This window comes from Hetaerina americana, unplaced genomic scaffold (genome assembly GCF_022747635.1).
Source record: "Hetaerina americana unplaced genomic scaffold, ioHetAmer1.1.p SCAF_33, whole genome shotgun sequence".
Classification (NCBI taxonomy): Eukaryota; Metazoa; Arthropoda; class Insecta; order Odonata; family Calopterygidae; genus Hetaerina; species Hetaerina americana.
This window is the reverse complement of record NW_027286908.1, coordinates 3,850,046-3,871,243: the sequence shown is the minus strand read 5'-3', so window position 1 is coordinate 3,871,243 and position 21,198 is coordinate 3,850,046. Positions and strand designations below refer to the sequence as shown.

The 21,198-nt window shown below is 41.1% G+C and overlaps 1 protein-coding gene and 1 long non-coding RNA gene across 2 annotated transcripts in view; one reads left to right on the top strand and one right to left on the bottom strand.

The window, feature by feature from the left end:
- The window catches only part of LOC139691364 (uncharacterized), a 115,935-nt gene that overhangs the window by 39,934 nt on the left and 54,803 nt on the right, over positions 1-21,198 (top strand). The window contains exon 2 of the long non-coding RNA XR_011701591.1: positions 7,454-7,636. This is a non-coding gene — a long non-coding RNA (uncharacterized lncRNA). The remainder of the gene's footprint in view (positions 1-7,453; positions 7,637-21,198) is intronic.
- Positions 1-21,198, bottom strand: part of Hil (peptidase hillarin) — an 84,218-nt gene that overhangs the window by 60,494 nt on the left and 2,526 nt on the right. The window lies entirely within an intron of this gene.

The window sequence follows — 21,198 nt, the reverse complement described above, 5'->3', positions numbered from 1 at the left end:
TCATTTCTCCCTATGAAATTTGGGTTCCCCGCCTCTTTCCTAAGATCTGCCCAAGCTTTCTCCCCCTTCAGAATTCGGAACATTCCACGAAGTGTGCTTACTTTCCTTCTAGTTTTTCAGAGGTTCCCACCCCAGCGTTTCTAGCATGCCAGACATCCTCTCCATCCTCCTATGCTTCCCCAGTACATATCGGGCAGCCTTTCTTTGCACCTTTTTAAGTTTTTTGATATGACCTTCTTCATGAGGGTCCCATACAAGAGAAGCGTACTCTAAAATTGGTCTTACCAGGGTCTGATACGCCTTCTCCTTGGTTGCTCTAACGCTCCCTTTGAGGTTTCTCATTACCCAATGAAGAGTTTTGAAAGCTTTCTTATAGATGTACTCCACATTTAGCCCCCACCCTAAGTCCTTAGTTAAATATACACCTAAGTATTTGACAGTATCACTTCTAGGAATGACATTTTCAGAGAATTTATATTCCCTATGGTTTCCATTTACCTTATTGCTAAAAGTGATGGATTTGCATTTGTTAACATTAATATCCATCCCATTTTTTGTCACCCAATCTGCCATTTTATTAATGTCCCTCTGAAGTTTGTCACGGTCTCTGTCATTTTCGACTTTCCTGTAGATAATACAGTCGTCTGCAAAAAGTCTTAACTGAGAATTAATATTTATTGGGAGATCATTTATATATATTAAAAACAATAGCGGGCCAAGTACGCTTCCTTGTGGGACTCCCGATGTTACCCTTGCTTTTTCAGAATACACTTCTCCTAATTTTACCCTTTGTGTTCGACCTTCCATGAAATTTCTGACCCAAGAGATTACTCTTCCATCTGTGTGTAGTGGCAATTGGCCCATCTTAAGCATTAAGCGATCGTGGTCAACTTTGTCAAAGGCTTTTGACAGGTCGACTATTATAGCATCCACCTCTATTCCCGCATCCATAGAGTCGAACATTTCTTGGCAGAACCCTAATAGCTGAGTTTCACAAGAGTGCCCTTTTCTAAAACCGTATTGACGACTATACAACCAATTCTCACTCTCCCACAGGTCCCAGAGATAATCAGCCATTATCTTTTCTAATAGCTTGCATACAACTGATGTCAAGCTTACCGGTCTATAATTATCAACTAGTGCCTTATCTCCTCCTTTGAAAATTGGCGTAACATATGCCTCCTTCCAAGCATTTGGCAGAGCATTATTGTTTAACGTAACATTGAATAAATGATTTATATAATTTGAAACTACACTACCGCCCAATTTAAGCAAGTCAATTGAGATACCATCTGGCCCTTTTGATTTATTTGCCCTCATTTTCATAATTTTTTTATAAATTTCTGCGCTCGTCGTTTTAATACTTTTGGTATTTAATATTTTTTCGCCTCCTTGTTGACTCAGAGATGAATCTACAGGATCCTTTTTATTTACCATAACCTTAAATACACTTGCATACCAATTATTAAACGTATTAGCCTTTTCCTTATCATCAACGATTAGTGTCCCATCCTCTTTTTTTAAAGCTGTTATGTTTTCCCTGTTGTCTTTCCTCCTCCGGAGGTACTTGTAAAATTTATTTCCATTATCTATCCCGATTATTTTCTGTAGAAAACTATCTTTGGCTATTTTCTTTTCTCTATTCAATTCACGAACTAATTTTTTGTAAATTATGAGCCATTCCGAGCTCTCGTTCCGTTTTTTGTGAATCACTCTCAGTTTTTTCTTCAAGGATCTAATTTTGCGGTTGTAGAACTCTGGATCAGTATTTTCTTTAAGAATTTTTTTCGGGACAAATTTATTTAATCCCTCCTCCATTATCCCCTTAAATGTTTTCCAGATTTCTTCTACATTCTGCCCACCACTTACCCATTTTGAATATTTTTCCCTTAAAAAGGTCTGTAACCCTTCCCTATCACCCCGTTTATATTGCCAAACTATCTTTTTGTTTACTAGCCCCTTATACTGAGCCCTCTCCCAGTTTAGATATATACGCACAGCTGAATGGTCACTTATTCCCGGAAGGACATCGACTTCCCCTACCCACTTTTTCGGTCTCACAAGTATGACGTCGAGGATGTTTCCCCCGCGCGTGGGTTTTTCCACCATCTGTACAAAACCCTCCTCGTTTATAAGACGACTAACGATTTCTTGGGCCTTCCCACCCCCCACCGTGACCTCGTCTGCCGACCATTGAATACCTGGAAGGTTCAAGTCCCCCGCTATGAGGGTGTGATCCTCAGGGTTAGCCGAGCATATGTCTGCTAATACCTCGACTGCGTACATCCCTTCGTTTGGGCTTCTGTACATAGCAACTATTTTTAAAATTTTCCCTCCATTCCTACCTTTAACATGAACACACATCATCTCACAATCATCTCTTACCCATTCCAATGTACTTATTAGGTTTTTATCTACACATATAAATATCCCCCCTCCACGACCATCCCTATCCCTTCTGTAAACTGACAAATTTTGGGGAAAAATCTCGTTTGACATAATATGATCACTTAGCCACGACTCCGTACCTATCACAATATCCGGATTACATGCATCAACTAACGTCTCGAAATGGCATACTTTATTTAGAATACTTCGGCAGTTTACCTGCAAAACTATTAAGCCCTTACCTTCCTTTCCTTCGGTATTGCGAGGTCCACCTCTTGTGCCCATTACAGGTTTCCCTGCTCACTGAGCTTTAGTGCGACATTTTTAAACAGATTTGACAAAACCAGGGATCCCTTCCTGTTTAAATGCACTCCATCGCGGCCCAAGTGTCTATCACCGACCCAACAATTCGGGTCCACAAATGTCAGACTTTGTTGCACGCAAACCCACTCTATTCCTTCGTCTATGGCGTCAATTCTCTTCCAATGTATGTCCCTTCTACGAAGAATTCCACTAATAACAATTTGAGCACTTTTGAACTTATTTTTGGCCGAGGTCGCCAAATCCCAAATAAAACCGATTAGATGGTCTTCTGACTTAGCACTTTTTACGTCATTTGTCCCTACGTGAATTATGACAACACTTTCATCACCATCACTAGCCATATTAGCTATTTTATTGTCCAATTGTTCCACTCTTATCCCCGGAAAACACTGAACGCCTTCATTGATACTATCGCCACAATCTCCAACGAAACGTATTATGGAATCACCAAATATTTTCACTTTGGGTGGCCCTGGATCACCAAGAGACCTCCCCTCCCTTGACACTATGACCTCCCTCATCGGAAGCACTTCCCTCTTCGGTCTCACGTTTATCCTATCCTTCCTTCCATCTCCTCGCTTCTTTTGCTGCTCTCTCCGTAGGATGCTTTCCCGTATTCCTCCAGCCCGATCGGCATCCGCGTCACATGAGCTTGTTCCACTTCTGGTCGGCCTTAAATCTTCATCTACATCTACATCTACATAATACCCCGCAAGCCGCCGCAAGGGCGTGTGGCGGGGGGTGTTAGGTTACCAACCGTAAAAACGAAAAATACCACATGCAAAAAACAACACGGAAAATTACACCCCAGCAGCGCACACACTCATGCAAAACTCCCTCCATCCAATACTCATGCAAACACATACACCGCCAAACAACAAAAAACTGCACCCCAGGATACAGCACGAAAGCCAACGGAGCGAAATCTTCCGGTTTCCTCTTATCACACCTTCGGACAAAGTGGAGATCATCTTCGATTTGCTGTTTCACCCGCCGCCTCATCTCTGTTAATGATGCTTTCAGTTCCTCATTTTCAGCGGAAAGACTGAAAATTGTCTTCCGAGCGATGTTTAAATCCGCTTGCAGCTTTTCAATTACCTCCTCCTTTTCTTCTAAACCTCTTCGATTCTTCTGACTTTCACACTTACTGCACTGCCAATTATCACTCACGCAATCCTCCAGTTTACTCTTAGAGCAATTAAAGTGGTACCAAGAGCAACACCCACTACACTGGACTCCATTTCTCAATTTTCTACGGCAAATAACACACTTTACATCCACCGCCATGCCCTTTCCCATTTCGCCCAAGGGAGTGTGCCTTCTAGCGGTCACTAATCCTCTCGAGCGGTCGCTAATGCGCTGCTTGAAAACACGTCCGTCTACCTTGAGGGTCCGTGAGTGATATATATATATATATATATATATATATATATATATATATATATATATATATATATATACATACACACACATACACAACAGAAACAAATAAAACGCTAAAGTCATACTGTTAGTTCTACATGTATACTTCGTACCTACCTCTCATCCCATTCTGAATGCCTATTTACCCATCTCTCTATCTCGTTTTCTGAGCATTCTCCTCCCCATATTTCACAGTATTCAGTATCCCATTTTCTCTCTGTATAAAGAATCCTAACCCATTTTTTCATGCCTTCTTTAAATTTCTCTCAACAGTTTTCATCTCTACTTTTCATTCATTTCTCTCATATCCTACTATTCCTAGAGCTTCATTTTATTAACCACGTCGCGAAATTTCAAAGTATATGGACTCCAAGCGCTAATATTTCTCAATACAGTATTTTTTTAACGCATGAGCGAATGATATTTGCCTAATATGAGAATGGCATCAATCTGACAACTGTTAATTTTGAAATGAGTTGTTTTTTTATGCCAAAAAAATGTTTTTACTAAAGAAGCATCGCTAAATTAAACTAGCACAAATGGCACTTCTTTGAGGAGAAAGTTGCGGGTTATTGACAAGCGTGGAAAAGGCTTTTATTAAGTTTGTCGGCATACAAATTTCTCTTCTTTTTCTCATCTCGGTAAAATGACTGTTGGTATAAAAAATCACCTTAAGTTTTTTTTATTTTTCAAGTAAGCTCAAGTGCATTGGTGAGTTGAAGACACCGTCGCAAGTAACCACTTCTACATACGCATATACCTCTTTCCCCTTTTTTCAAACAACTACTTCACCTTAAAAAAAGTCAAACTCCTGAAATATATCCATACAATTTAATACCTTCCTTGTTTAATTTCCATTTGCCAAGCTGCAAAAGCCTTTAACTGAGAAAATACGTAGTATTATTGCATTCAAAGTCTCAGAAGTAACCACAATGGGATTTTGAAATCGCGACAATCTTTTTAGAGGGAAGATTCCTGGAGTAGTTGTCATTTTTCAACACGCGTCGTTAATTTTCTTGCGTTTCCTGTGATTTTACAGAAATACTTATAAAAGTGCCAGAAATTTAATGACGCGAGACGACATTCCGGGGTAAAAAAGGATTGATTTCTTAACGCCACTTGGAATTCTGAAGAAATATATATATATATATATATATATATATATATATATATATATATATATATTATATTTATTATATTATGTATATATATATATATATATATATATATATATATATATATATATATACACACATTCAAACACGAAATCCCGCCAAACGGCGAATAAATACTCATATATACAGAAACAGTTATAAGGAAAAGGAATAGGAACACATATAAAGGACGAACACAATAAAGGTGGGGAAGGCGGAATCGAACGGATCACAAGAGTAAAAATATTTCCTTGACCGGGACTCGAACCTCGGATCTTTCCACTTGCGGATGCTCTTAACCATCCGTGATCTAATATGTCGCCAAGCGCCCCGATTCTTTAGAGCATCCGCCCGGCAAGTGGAAAGATCCGAGGTTCGAGTCCCGGTCAAGGAAATATTTTTACTCTTGTGATCCGTTCGATTCCGCCTTCCCCACCTTTATTGTGTTCGTCCTTTATATGTGTTCCTATCCCTTTTCCTTATATCTGTTTCTGTATATATGAGTATATATATATATATATATATATATATATATATATATACCAGTGGGTCGCGGTAGTCCAGGGGGTAGAGCGTTGGGCTACTGACCGGAGGGGCCCGGGATCGATTCTTGGGCAAGGCACTCTGGGCACCTGCAGCTCCACCCAAGCTATGTGATTTTTCGGGTACCAGATCTTCCTGGGAAACTATAACCGGCACAGGGAAAGGCACTGGCCCCCCTACCCTGATGTGTGAATTTCACACGCCGTATAGGGCTTAGTACTGAGTGTACTCTACCATCACCTACTTAACCGACCTTCGGGTTGATTACTGTGTTTATGGTTTTTATATATATATACCAATATTGGTATAGTGGTATATATATATATACACACACACATACAGGACGAACACAGGAGAGGTAGGGAAGGCGGAATCAAGCAGATCACGAATTTAAAAACATTTCCTAGAAACAGCTCCCCATTGCCATCTCTTGGCCAAAGAATCGGGGCACATGGTTGCATAAAGCATCGCAGATCTCAGTGTAAATTATGTTTCCTGGATAGCTCATGTGGTTGAGAGACTCCGCCCGGCAAGTGGAAAGATCCGGAGTTCAAATCCCGGTCTGGGATTTATTTATATGTAATGTATATGAAGTCAGCACTAATGGACAAAGAAACACAAAAAATAAAAGAAGGTCTCCAGTTTTCGAATTTCCGGTGGTTCGAATCGAGTGGAGCGTTTGCTGGCAAAGACCTTCTGCAACGACATCGCGACGATTCCCCAACTCCCTTACAGTCCCGACTTGGCGCCAACAGACTATTTTCTGTTCCCATAAGTGAAATACTCTCACAAAGGACACCCTTAAGTGCCGTCAAAGAAGCATGCCCGCGTACTCTTTTGGGCCATTCCGCCTAGCAGGGAGCTTTCGAGTCGTGGGAAATCCGCTGGCTAGAATATGTCGACGCTCAAGGGATGTTACTTTGAAGATGTTATTTTTCGAAACTTTTCCTGATACTTTTCATACTAACCATGTGTAAAATGTTTCTGTTTGTGTTGTTTAACGGCAAAAACCGTTGAAAGTATCTTTTCACGGCGGCAGCCTGTAAGATTTTTTTGATTTTGAAAAATAAAAATTATATCTTTAACTTCTTAAAGATACGCATGGAATCCATGGCCGCTTTGTTGTATGAAATGATAAGATCATCAAAAACGTTGATATCTGAACCAAAAATTATTCCTCCCACCCTTCCTCCTAATAATTGGGAAGGCGGGAGCCTGACAAAAATGGATAATCACATCATGGATATCAACAATGGATAAAGCATTCATAATAATAGAAATAAAAGTGTATTGTTTTCAGATCCGTTAGCCTATGAAAACAGTCCTTACAGTATGGCTTCAGTCGCCATATCGCTGTTAGTGAAGAGAGGCAGGGCAGGATTTTTATCATTTTTATAGACACTGTGCTACAAGGACTGCGAAAGTTTGGGCGTGAATTGTACGTTAAAAATTCCTTGCAAGATGGTTTCATGGAGGAATTCTGACGAATATGGCTTTTTGTTGAGGAAACACAAAATATCCGTGACACCAAATCGTCAGATTTGCTTCCGGGGATGCGAATTTACCCTACACGAGCATAAATATTACGTTAAAATCAAACTATTTCCCCTTCTACATTGCAGGCGTAGTGCTGATCTCAATTGCTGAGAGTCTCGGTGACATTTCCTCTCAGTGGGCGTGGGAAAGGAAACGTCGGATCACTGGCGGACTCGGAGCCATCTCTAGTACAAGCGCTAACCGTGCTCCTCGAACCGAACAAGAATCATCCATAAGAAATTAAAGATTTATTTTGGAACAAAAGAAAGGTGAGTCTATAACTGAGAGTAGGAATTAAACACTATTTCTCATTCGCGGAATGCCATGTTATCTTTCGCAAACGTCCAAACCACATTTTTCTAGCTTAACCATACTAAAAAATTCTTCAATTCTATCAAAGAATGCACGTTACAATGAAATATAAGATGAGCAAATAAGGTTCTGTGCACAAATATTAACTCTCGGCGCCAATATATGACGTTTTTAGAATGAAGATGTTAAGCATTAAAATCTTATGCTGGGAAAAATAGTATTTATTCACACTTTTTTCAAAGTCATTTATTTTAAATTCGCCGGTATAATTTGCTTTCTTTTGCGATACGTCGAGCGATTAACTAGCATAGTACAGTGATTTGATTAAACATGCAGCCTGAGATATCATCTCATCATGGGTTAATTAGAGCAAAAGTAAGTTCCTGCAGATTAAACAAATGCTAACACCCGAAGCTAGTACGCACATGCCTTATTCGTACTCTATGACCGCGCTTTTTGTTCATGATACGAGGAATCGTAGGAATCATAGGAAGTATGCAGAACCAAAGGACGATTTTTTTTCATAATACACCACGATAACGCACCTGCTAATCACACAGTTCACTGCTTGTTGTACGTGAATTGTTGGTCGAAAACAGCACTGTTGGCCAACAATGATGCCTCCATATTCGCCAAACATGGCTATATACGAAGTGTGACTTTTATTGACTCATTCCAGAAATAAAGAGAACCTTTAAGGGCCGTCGTTTTACAAACATAAATTGAGATTAAAAACGCATCGCTGAGAGAGAGAGAGAGAGCTATACGGCTATACCAACTGAACAGTTCCAGAAGTGTTTTTGAAGATTGTAAAAGGCGCTGGTTTAAGTGTATAATATTAAAATCTAAAGAGGACTACTTCGAAGTGGATAACATTAATGTGGATGAATAAATGAAATTCATTCCAAATAACTCAATTTCTCAATATTATTTGAACAAACCTCGCAAACAGAGGGAAGAATGCTTTGATAGCGGGAATGATAGAGGGAAGAAGGGAGAACAGGCGTTTTTTCTGAAATTAAATGAGGTAGGGAGTACGCAGAGCTAAAGAACGATTTTTTTCCAGAAAACTTGATGCTGTGATCAAGAATATTTTTTTCTCACTATTAGTTATGACTTAGCAACAGTGTGAGCGACCTGGGTCCATATCGCAAAAACCAACTTAACCCGATTGACTAATACTATTACTGCTTGTGATAATAGTGATGGCGTGGAACCAGTTAAAACCGTGGGTTGAGTTCTGCCGTTTCATTCATAACGTAAGGGAACAAGTATTTTCCAAGGTCTCTTAAACAATTTGTCCATCTTGGATTTACACGAGTACTCTTTCTTCGGGAGAGAGCAACTTTCCATTGGACGTAATTTTTTGTAGATTTTAAGGAAGCCTCCGACATAGTACCTCATAGTAAACTATTCGCTAAGCGAGAAGCATATGGCACGGATAAAAATATCCGGGGTTGGATGAAAGGCTTTTTGTATGGCCGGGTTCAAAGAGTAGTGATAGCTGGAGTTAGCTCAAATACAGTAGAAGTTTTTTCAGGTGTTCCTCTGGTAAACGTTATGGGACCTCTTTTATTTCTACTTTAAGTTAACGACATTGACTCCGTAGTCACCAGTAAGATGCGTTTATTTGCCGATGATGCAGGGGTTTACCGTGATATCCGTGATCCTGATGACAGAGCAGCTTTATCAGATGACTTTAATGCTATAAATTGCTGGTGCGACACTTGACAATTAGAATTAAACTTAAAAAAAATGAGTTGTCATAAATTTTAGGAAAAATAGCAATTCCCTCCCGAACGCCGACTACATTGGAAACACCAAAATGGAAAGTGTACACTCAATTAATTACTTAGACGTGCTACCCTCACTCACGATCTCTCCTGGGTGAAAAACATACGGGGATAAGGGGGTAAGCTAACAAAAAATTAGAATTTATCAGAAGAGCACTTGGTAAATGTGATGCAGAGGTCAAGGAGAAATATTATCCTTCGCTGGTTAGGCCTCATTTAAAATATGCTGCTAGTATAAATGGTATCTTTATGAAGCCGGGTTAATCGCCGAATTGGATCGCCTACAATGTGGAGGAACTACAGGTACAGGAACCTGTAGATTTGTAAAACGTTGTTTTGATAAACTGAGTGGTTAATAAAAAATATTATAGACGCTAGGTTGGTAATCACTCAATGGAACGACTATTATATTATGGATTAAATCTTTTGTTTGAATTGGAAATAAGAATGTCTCTTCAGCAATGACGTTGAAAATGTATTATTAGCTCTTATTTCACTACAGGAGGAGAGTTCATGTCAATAAAATTAGAGAGATTAATTGCAGAAGAGATTTAATTTTGTCCACAAACGATATGGAATCGGAATAACGTTGTCCAGCCATGATTAGGGTGTGTGGTAGGGGGTGATTTAACCCCAAGAGTACAAAATCAAAAATTAAGTTTTTATCAATAATAAGTTACTACATTTTTCGGAAATAATTCGAGGAAGAGGAAGGAATAGGAAATGGCTTGTTGGACAGAATCGAGGGAGGGAAAGAGGATGAAGAATTGAAGACGGTTTGATATAATGTCGAATGTAAAGTTGCGTTGTGTTATGGGAAACTTATAATGTATCGTTGTACCGTTGTATTTATATGACGTGTCCATCCGAAACATCTACATTAACCTGTAGAATACCGAAAACAAATTCAAATTACGCAGATCATGATCAAATAACGTAGATCACTCAACAGGTGCATGCACTACAGTATCTAAGTGAGACGGCCTTGAGCTTTTGTGATTCTTCCCCCTCAGTCTCTCCTTCAATCACTCTCTTCGTTTAATGTCTTCAGGTTTTAAGGATATGCACGTGTGTGCATTTGTGTGTGTAAGAAAGGTTGATGGGAGAAGGAGGAAGGGGTAGAAGCAGAAAGTCGCGGGTGGTTATTGACGTGAAGAAGACCATCAATGGGTGAGGAAATACTGGAAGTTAGAGAATCGAATGATCATTTGAGAAACGATGTATGAGTGTTAACGGAAGTATGCAAGGATTCCAGTTCTGTTAAAAACTACCCGAACTTTTTTATTACAAAAAAAGATACTTTACCAACAAAATTATTGGTCAGTGTACCCTTCAAAGTAATCTATTCCAACCAACGTATACACTTGAAACAACGTTTGTTTCCACTTTTTGAAACATTCCTGGAACGCTTCTTCCGGAATGCTCGTCAACTACTCCTGCCGACTCGGGAGTTGGCCTTATTTTCTACTTGAAACTTGCAAGCCACATCTAGGGTGTGTGGCAGGGGGTGATTCAGCACCAAGAGTGCTAACATCATAAGTTTTTCATAATGCTTGGTTACCACATATTTCTGTAGAATAATTCGAGGAAGGGGAAAGAATAGGATAGACATGTTGGACGGAATGGCGGGAGGAAAGAGCTATTCGGTATCGAAGACGGGTTTAACGTAGTGTCGAATGTCAAGCTGTATCTTCTTTTCAGAAGCTTATAATGTATCGTTGCAAATGCTGTTTCCATCTAAAATTCTACATTAACCTGTAGAATATCAAAAACAAATTCAAATAAGGTAGGCCACGAGAACTACAGGTGTAAACACTACAGTATCTATGTGAGATATGATATAGATATACCGAAAATATACCAGCTAGGGTGATAAAACATTTAGCTCCAAACATTGCCCCGTACCTTGAATTTATATTTAACAAATCCCTCACAGAGTGCAAAGTACCTAAGATTTGGAAAGCCGCGCAAATAACGCCTATTTTTAAAAGTGGTGACAGGGAGGATCCCAGTAATTACAGACCTATATCTCTCACTTCTATCTGTTGTAAAATCTTAGAGCACATAATTGTCAGTTCAATAATGAGACACCTAGACAATATTAACTTTTTAAGTGACAATCAACACGGATTCAGGAAAACCCGCTCCTGCGAAACCCAATTAGGATTATTTACACATGATTTACTTGTATCTGGTGAGAGAGGTAGGCAAGTGGATGCCATCTTCTTAGATTTTCAAAAGGCATTTGATAAGGTCCCACATGGTAAACTCATTCATAAATTAAAGGTCGCGGGTATAAACAAGGGCGCTATAAGTTGGGTTAAAGATTTTCTTTCAGAGCGGGAACAGAGGGTAGTCCTTGATGGCGCTAGTTCCGACAGCGTTCGAGTCACGTCGGGGGTACCTCAGGGAAGTGTGATCGGGCCGTTACTTTTCTTGATTTTTGTTAACGATTTGAACCGCGAAGTGAAAAGTAACATTAGGATGTTTGCGGATGACACGGTGATCTATCGGGAGATATCTGGGGATGAGGATCGTTTTATTCTAGCGCAGGATTTAGATTGCATTACTAAATGGTGTTCTAACTGGGGATTGACTCTAAATTATAATAAATGTTCAGTGGTAAATTTCTTTAAAAGATCAACGGGATTAGCTTACAAATTAGCTGGAGGTGACCTAGCAGTAGTTGATACGGTAAAATACCTAGGTGTCACATTCACTAAAGACTTAACTTGGGGGACTCACATACGTAAAGTCTGCGGTCAAGCAAATAAAAAATTGGGATTCATTAGACGCATTGTCGGCAAAAGTGACTCAAAGGTCAAGGAACGTTGTTACCACGCTCTTGTAAGGCCTCATTTAGAATACGCATGCAGCGTGTGGGACCCGAGTGAAAAAGGTCTCATTCGGGAAATTGAGAAGGTTCAACGCCGGGCAGCCCGTTTTGTAAAAAATTCCTACGATAAAACGCAAAGCGTTACCGAAATGCTCATGGATTTGGGGTGGGAATCATTAGAAGAGAGACGATTCAATGCAAGACTGAAATTATTAAATAAATTCAGATCCGCATGTTTCAGCACCGAGGTCTCGCAGATTATTCGTACTCCTACATACATTAGTCGCTTGGATCATGCATATAAAATTCGGGAAATAGATGCCAGGACTAGCCGACTCAAGGACTCCTTCTTCCCACGGACAATACGGGATAGCAACTGTAGGATTATAGATAGTAAAAATTCCACTTGCCACCCTCAGTGTCTAAAAAATAATTAGTTCTACTTAAATGCATGCTCCTCCACTAACCTTATGTGTTTTGTTATAATAACCCATTCTTTCCGCATGACATCATTCGTGTTCTGTTCATCTGTTTTAAGTTTCCCTTTCAGTCCCTCTTCCCTCCCGGCGGGGGGAAATTCCTGCTACCTGCATCGTTGGGTCGAATTCCCTCCCTTTTACTGTCTCTTTGGGGGGTTGAGTGTTTTGTGGTGCATTTTCATGTGGTAGTGATGTTTCACATTCTTGCTTGTTGTGTCCTGGCTTGCGTGTTTTAGGATGGCTTTGGTGCTGTATCCTGGGGTGCACTTTTTTGCTGTTTTGCGGTGTATGTGTTTGCATGAGTATTGGATGGAGGGAGTTTTGCATGAGTGTGTGCGCTGCTGGGGTGTAATTTTCCGTGTTGTTTTTTGCATGTGGTATTTTTCGTTTTTACGGTTGGTGACCTAACACCCCCCGCCACACGCCCTTGCGGCGGCTTGCGGGGTATTATGTAGATGTAGATGTAGATGTACATCTATACGCATACCAGAGAACTGTAAGTGACAAGATGGACAATAACTATCGAAAATGCAAGGTCTGACCCAAAAGTCGTATGACTTATTTTTTCCCAGATAGACGGACGGACGAACGGGCGGAGGTTTCTCCGAATTGGTTCGAGGCGGGGGAGTCTCAGGAAAGGCTACAGACCGATGGCAGTTGGCTCCTAGCCTTAGAGGAGTGCAGATCGTTCGTCTGCGAAACCTCTATAATGTGACCTCGTTACACTCTGCCATGCACCGGTTATTGGAACAGCGTTACGCTATCAAATTTTGCGTGACACTGGGAAAAAACGGAAAAGTAACACGTGATATGTTCAAGGCAGCTTATGGTGATAACGCCATGGGTAGATCGGATGTTTTTGATGACGCAAATTCTTTCGGGGTCAAGAGAATATTTTGAAGGCGTCGAACGTCCAGGATGCCCTACGACCTCAAAAAGTGACAGAAATCTTGTTAGAGTGAAGGCTTGGTTGGACAGGGATTGTAGATTTATGTGTTTGCATGGTTCCTGATGAGCTTGACACCCCTAAAAGTGATATTCATCGACTTGTGACCGAAAACATGGGCATCTGAAAGGTATGTGCGAAGTTGGTACCGCGAGTGCTCTCAGACGAACAAAAGGAAACTCGCACCCGGATCTGCCAAGACCATGCCTTAGCCACCCTAGAGCCATGAAGTTGGCCCACCAGACTTCTTCCTCTTCTCCTGCCTCAAATCCGTGGCGATAGGACGTCATTACGGTTCGGTTTTTAGCGTTACAACAGGCCGTAGAGGGACAACGAGGGAGCTTAGCAGTATTCCAGGCGCTGCCTCCTAAAAGACGCAAGAGACGTGGAAAACCCGCTGGCAGCAATGGGTAGCAATTGAAGGAATGAAGAGAATATGAAGAGCAATTGAAGGGATAAATTTTATGGAGCACGCTCCCGTACTTGACTTAAAATTACGAATCATTTTTTTAAGCTCGTTTACCCCTAAAAGTAACGGCGTTTAGGGTATGTAAACCTTTACTAAAATTTGAACTTAAGTTCATCTTGTTGCGAAAATCAGGATTTCGTGGAAAATAATAATTCCCGTGCGAAATGTGGACTCTCCCTCGCTGTGAACCGGCTGGGTTATTCGTATGAATTAGGTGCTATGGACGAGGAAGTCGCGAGTGAAATCAAGGGAGGGTTGGGGGGTGGGGAGAGGGGGGGGGGTGGTTTCCTGCGTGGGGAAGGCGGGCAGGTTGAGCGGGGGGGGGCGTTCTCAGGCGAAAAGAGTCGATGATCCGAGAAGTAAAAGCGGTCCCGCCGCTGTCGGTCGGCCGGCCTTCGCGGATGCATCGGTCGGTCGCCGGCGGGGGCGGCAGGAGGAAGTACTGGGACCGAAAGTGGGACGCTTGCCGAAGAGGGAGGGAGGGGTGATGCTGTGGGGAACGAGGGGAGGGAAAGAGAGCTTCCTCCAGAGAAAGAGGGAGTACGGCAGGGGGTGTCAGGTCAATAACCATTAGCGTAATCAGTAATTATTGACAGTACTATTGATAAATTAATTAGAAATTGAAGGGACATTGCCATGGCCACGAGCATCGCTAATGGGAAAGAATTCCTTGATCTCTCCTCTTCGGCAGGCTATTTCTATCACCATCTCATTGTGTTCTCCAAAACATAAGTTGCCAACCCTAAGATAGATTTGATAGGTGAGGATAGAGCCCATCTATCACCCAATAAGCCAACCAATGCGGCGTGTGAAATTCACGCATTAACAGGGGTATAAATGATAGCAGTTTCTTATTCCGGTACCCGAGAGGTCACACAGGTGAGGGTGGGGGAATGGAGGTAGAGGCGTGACCCGGGATCGAACCCGGCCCAACCTGTGGTTAGTAACCCGTTGGGTATACCAATACCGTGCCCTTTATCAGAAAATGTAATGTCGAATCAACCTAAGCCGGAGGAAAAGGTTTTATCTTTGGAAACACTGTAAAGTACGGGTCGTAAAAAATGTACTTTTTCTCAAAGGGGTCATTACGCCAAGAGCATACCTATGAGTAGGAGTGATCATGTCAATAAAATTAGATTGATTATGTGTAGAACAGATAGATTTAAGATGCCATTTGTTACACGAACGATAAGTGATCAGAATAATATTGTCCGATCGCAGTATGGGCTATATTCGAGTCCAAATTAGTCTGGTGTGTATTCACCCCCTGCCACACACCATAGCGGTAGCTTGAAGAGTACTGAAATTTATAAATAAAAGGGGGAAATGTAGAGGAAGTCGTCTTTTGATCGGTGGTCTGGTAACCTTGGGTTATTAGCCCAAGATGACATGTACCATTTTCCTCAAGCCTTTTCAGCATTGGGTTTCGTCTTTTTTAATGGGGGGCATTTTTTTTTTCAATTTCGGTTCGAAAGGAGGGATTTATGCGTATTATTGACGGGAGGGCGGCATATTCAGGGGCGGCGCGAAGGGCAGGCGGTCTCGCCGACGCCTTCACAAGTCTTCCGAGAGACGAGATGGGCGATCGAGAATGGGGAGAGAGAGACAGAGAGAGAGAGAGGGATGGAGAAAGTGCAAGAGGAGAGGGGGGTAGAAGGAGTGAGGGGATCCCTGCCAATTGAGATTGGTGTGAAGGGAGTGGAGGGGATGAGAGGAGGAGGGCGGTGATTGGACAATTGCCGGTCACCCACTTGCATATGGGTGTGTGTCTGTGTTCACGCGTTCACTTGGCATTGACATTGCATGTCAGTGGGTTTGGAGTAGCGGAGGGCTTCATTGTCCGCGTTCCAAAATGCCACTCCCCTTATCGACCTTGCCCTCCTTTGCCACCAAAACTGGAGCGATCCAGTTACGGAAACGTCATCCCGAAGTGCCAGGGGAAGGTCGGTTTGTAGCTGGACCCATTATTAACTGATCAATGCAGGTATCTTCCCTCAATAATTATTTACATTGGTGTATTGTTAAAGGTTGTATTTTGGTGCACTCTGGGACTTAACACTTCTGCTGATCTGAGTCCGGATTGACACATAAATAAAAACTCTTAAACCCTACGTTACATTTACAATTATAAGTTGAATTTCGTTAAAAATTCTTGCGTCAGCATGATGGCTGAGGTAATACCGGGTAAAAGTTTGGAAAGCGTTTGGTGCTCAATTTTAAGTCCTGAATCCAAAAGAATTAATGTATGCGCATTTTTTCAGACCGCTGGATGGCAAAGATAATCGGGAAAGTAGAATTAGATCAGCAAATCACAGGTTTCTTATCCCTAATACAATGATATATAATAGTTTCAAAACTAGGGGTAAAGACAGAAGATATCTGCGAATCGATATTGAATTCTTTTACGTTGAACTGCTTTCATCGACCTGTCACTTCACGAACTGGGGGCTATAATATTCTTGATTTGTTATTGGCGACAAACATGCCCGAAAATGTCTTAACTATAGAAATTATATAAGTAATCAGTGACCACAGGACAGTAAATGCTAAGTTTTTACTTAAAGGGTCAGAAATAAGAAGAAGCCTAAACGAAATATTTATTTGTTTAAAGAAGGGAACTATGGTAACCCTAAAATCATTGCTACAGATTCAATTTTCAAATTTTACTATTATTACTGATTGGAGTATATACATTTTCAAAATGGCGGGGTTCATACGAAGATAACAGCGAGTCGGTATTAAAATCCTTCGTGATTAATTCCATGAATCTACTGGTCACTTCACCAACTAGGGAAGATACGAGAGTTATCCTCCGTACAACCCTGATTTAGTCCCAAATGATTTCTTTTTATTCCCGTTTATCGAGAAAAAATTGCGTGGCCAGCGTTTTTCGGCGCCTGAAGAAGTCGTTGATGCATTCAAAAACCATGTCTTGGAGGTATCACAATCGGAGTGGAAAAAGTTTAACGAAAATTGTTTCGAGGGAATGCAAAAGTGAATTGGCTACCATTGAGAATACTCCGAAAAACAATAAAGTCATTTTCAACAATTAATTATTATATTTTCATTATTAGGCTGAAAATATGAATAGCAACTCACGTAACATTGTTGATACAGATACGAAATTACGATGAACAATTTGTTACTCCACGTTAACCTCCGTATTTAAGTTTTGATGAGCCTTTCTTTAAACATCTTTTATTCAACGGTCCTGTTATAAACTTCTTGTGAAAGCTCCCCTTCCGTGTGTCACAGTCTGTAGCATTCCATTGAAATTTCATTCGTAGTTATTCGTATAAATATGATTACTATATATAAACGATTATTTGGCCGTCGAGATTTGCAGAAGATGAGGCCCGGCGTGTTGTTCTTTGGTAAACAGTGTGAAGGCAGGTTGTGAAAGCACGGAAATATTAAGAAGACGGATTGGCAGAATCAATTACTTCCCTCCCGAAGATGCTGAAAAACACAGTCTCGAGAGGTTATATTTTCAACTCGTAAGAAAACTCGCAAAATCCTTCATCATCAACGAAGTGCTACGAAAATTCACCGTTACCGGCAAATACACAATTCTCTCGTGAAGATAACAGTGCCATGAGCAGGAAAATTATGCTTGGGCTAGGTTTTATAACGTCTCGTTAAAGCTAAAGGTTAAACTCGACCTGTTTATGATTAAAATTCAGTTTAAATACTGATTGTTAAGTTCAAAATCGATCTCAAAACAGCTCAGTAGCTAAAAGGTGGCGTTGCTACGGTTACAATGTTCAAATTCACCAAAGGGCAATATTTATTGTTAACGAAATCGGATTTGTCGGTAATCTTCAAGTTACGCTAACGTTCAATTTAACTAGCGATTGGATTAAACGAGACATTTATTTAACTTGGCATTAATAAATTCCTGTGCGTCATATTTATGACGGTAACGACTCGTGTCTTTTTTGTTTTGAGTATCTCTCGTACTTGAGGGATTCAATTGATGATGTCGTGGAGAAAATACCCCGTTCGGATTCTGTACTTTTCTTCCCTTTCACGAAAGATGAAAGTTGTTGATCTCAGGTCGTGTGTAAAAGAGAAAGAGGGAGAAAAAGAAAGGCGTGGTCCGAAGGTCGAGGCCACGTAGGTGGTCATCTTGGCCGACGTACCCGCACGCAACATTGAAAACTTAAAAAAAAATAAAAAAAACAAAAAAGGATCAGATTGACGTGGTGGATTTCTGGATCGCTTGGTATGAATTTACCCGCCGATAGATGGCTGCACGTGAGACGGGTTACAACCGGTTAAGGACTGGAAAACGGTCGGGTCTTAGTTCCAAAACTGGATCAGTTCAGTTTCATCCGAGAGATCGCCTATTCGGTTTAAAAAAAAGAGACCGTGTGCATGGTTGGACAGCGTCCATTCCCCCTCTCCCCTCCCCTCTTTCCACCCCACCCGCGTCGAAGAACGATACTTTTTCCATTTTCTCGTTGATTCCAAGAAAAATATTCTTTTATTTATTTTTTTAATGGATCCCCAAAGGAAACTTCGCTCCCGTCCAAAAAAAATAAGATAAAGAACTTGAGTCCGCAACGCTAATTGTTAGGGAAACCTTAAGATGTTCTGCTTCGTCCAACCATACATAGTTTAAAAAAAAAACCCTTAGACGATCTTTCGGATGAAACTGACCTTGATTGACAATTTTTTTTGGTAAGGAAAAGGAGTAGGTTGATCATTTTTTTAAGTCAAATTCAATATTCAGTCAGTGGAGTGTGCCCTGTGTAACTTGAACGCGATCTTCAATGGAAAAAAGCCTTTTATTATTATTTTCTTTATCGCACGTGGTTTGCACCATTTAATAATCTAGGTTTTGGATTGACACACGGTCTAAAAATCACTATTTTTCTAAGTCTCACCTTACACTACAAAACGTAAAACCTAGGAGTACTATAATCCATTCTCAATTCCGTGTACTCCTGCCTCCCTCTATTCCACTCAGCCTGCTAAGTCTCTTCTGGATTCCTTAATGTTATCTCACCTCTGCATATCACAGTCTTCAACATCCCATCACCAATCAATATGCATTTCATCCCTTTTTCATGCCTCCTAATGATTTCTCACAGCAATGATCCAGTTCTTCAGTTCTTCCCATGCCTATTTAATCATTTCCTCTGCATACAGGTTGAACAGCAACGGTGATAATGAGCAACCCTGTCTTACACCTCTTCCTAACACTGCCCATCCGGACTCTCCCTTCCCCATTCGCATCCGAGTAGTCTGAGACATGTACATGCTGCGGATTAGCCACCTATCCCTTCAATCTATTCCTATTTTCTGCAGAATACTCATTAGTTTTTCAGAATTCCCTCCACCAAACGCTTTTTCTAAATCTTCCGCATTCGCACGTGAGCAGTCTGAGACATGTACACGATCAGCCTCCTGTCCCTCAAATCTATTCCTATTTTCTGCAATATACTCATTAGTTTTTCCCAATTAACTCTATCAAACGCCTTTTCGAAATATACAAAATCCGCAAATACGTCCTTATTTAATTCTATTTCCTGCCTCCCAATGATTTCTCCCTTTTGCCATACCCAGCACGTCCTCATTTATTTTCCTTCCTGGCCATTTCACCTTCTCCACCCTTCTCCACATCCACCTCTCCCAAAAGCCTCCAAATCCAAACGTCCATAATCCTGCTCCAATGACCATGTTTCTGCGCAGTACATAACTACACTCCATATCAAAGTTTTTATGAGTCCTTTCTTAGCATTCATACTCAGCGTCCTTTTCATCAATTCCTTCCTCTTTGTGAAAGCTTCTTCAACCAACGCAATTCTTCTCCTTACGTCCCTAATACTTTATAATATTCCAGAAATATCATAAGGAGTTCAGGAATATTGTTTTACAAGTATTGTATGCATGTATTTGTATGTGTATGTATAGTAATTGTATGAACTGCATGCGTGCGTAAAAACAGTCTCGCTACTCTTATCACCCTGAATTTTTTATTTACCAAGTATAGAGTAAGAGAACTAAACTTAGGAAACGTATAGGAAAGACTCATAGTTGAGTATATTTTTTAGGCAGTGTATGCGTTTTCGGAAGGATAGCGTAATTGCTCCAGATATCAATTAACAATATGTTTCCTGAGAGTGGCAGCCTCTCGTAAAAGTATTTGGACAAAATGTTACAGAAGTCCTGAATTGAAGGGAGATGGTGTGCATCCTTGACGTCTTTCTTACGGGCACGTCTTCTCACGCGAGGAATTGAGCAGAGGGTTTTATTTTGAAACGCTTCCATAGATATAATAGTTGGTTTTCGTTTGGCAAATACCTAACATCCGTATAGGAGGATTGGCCGAATGAGGGCGTTGTAAAATCGCACTTTGGTGGAGTGACTGAGGGAGGAAGAAAAAGAAATGAGGCCCTTCAGTGCAAAACGGGCTTGAAGAGCTTTGGATACATGCGGGTGTGGGGTGAGAAGGTTAGGCGAAGTTCCAGGATGATCCCAAGGAACCGATGTTCATAAGCCCTGGGAATATGTGTTTTGTTGAGTGCGATGGCGTCGCAAGGGGCATGTTTTCTGGTTCGTTCGAAATTAATGTGTGTGCTTTTGTTTGCGTTCATTTACATCTTTCATGATTTAGTCCATTTGTGGATTCTTTTTAAATGAGTGTTTAGTTTGCGAATGTTGGTATGAGTGTATCGTGATGTTGCGGAGATCGCGGTGTCGCCCACATACATGGGCAGTGTAGTGTGCTTGTGTGTGGTGGCCATGTCATTGACATATGTTGAAGAGTAGCGGACCGAGCAGAGAGCCTTGGGGACTCCTGCCTCCAAAGGGCGCAAAGAGGAGAGTCTGTTTCCTTTAGCAATGCAAAATTGACGGCGACGAAGATAACATCGGAGATGGGGGGGCAGTGGAAACCCATGAGCATGGAGTTTGAAGAGCAGTCCCTCGTGTCACACACGGTCGAAAGCTTGGGTGGCGTCTAGGAAGACGGCGTCCATGGGTCGGTGG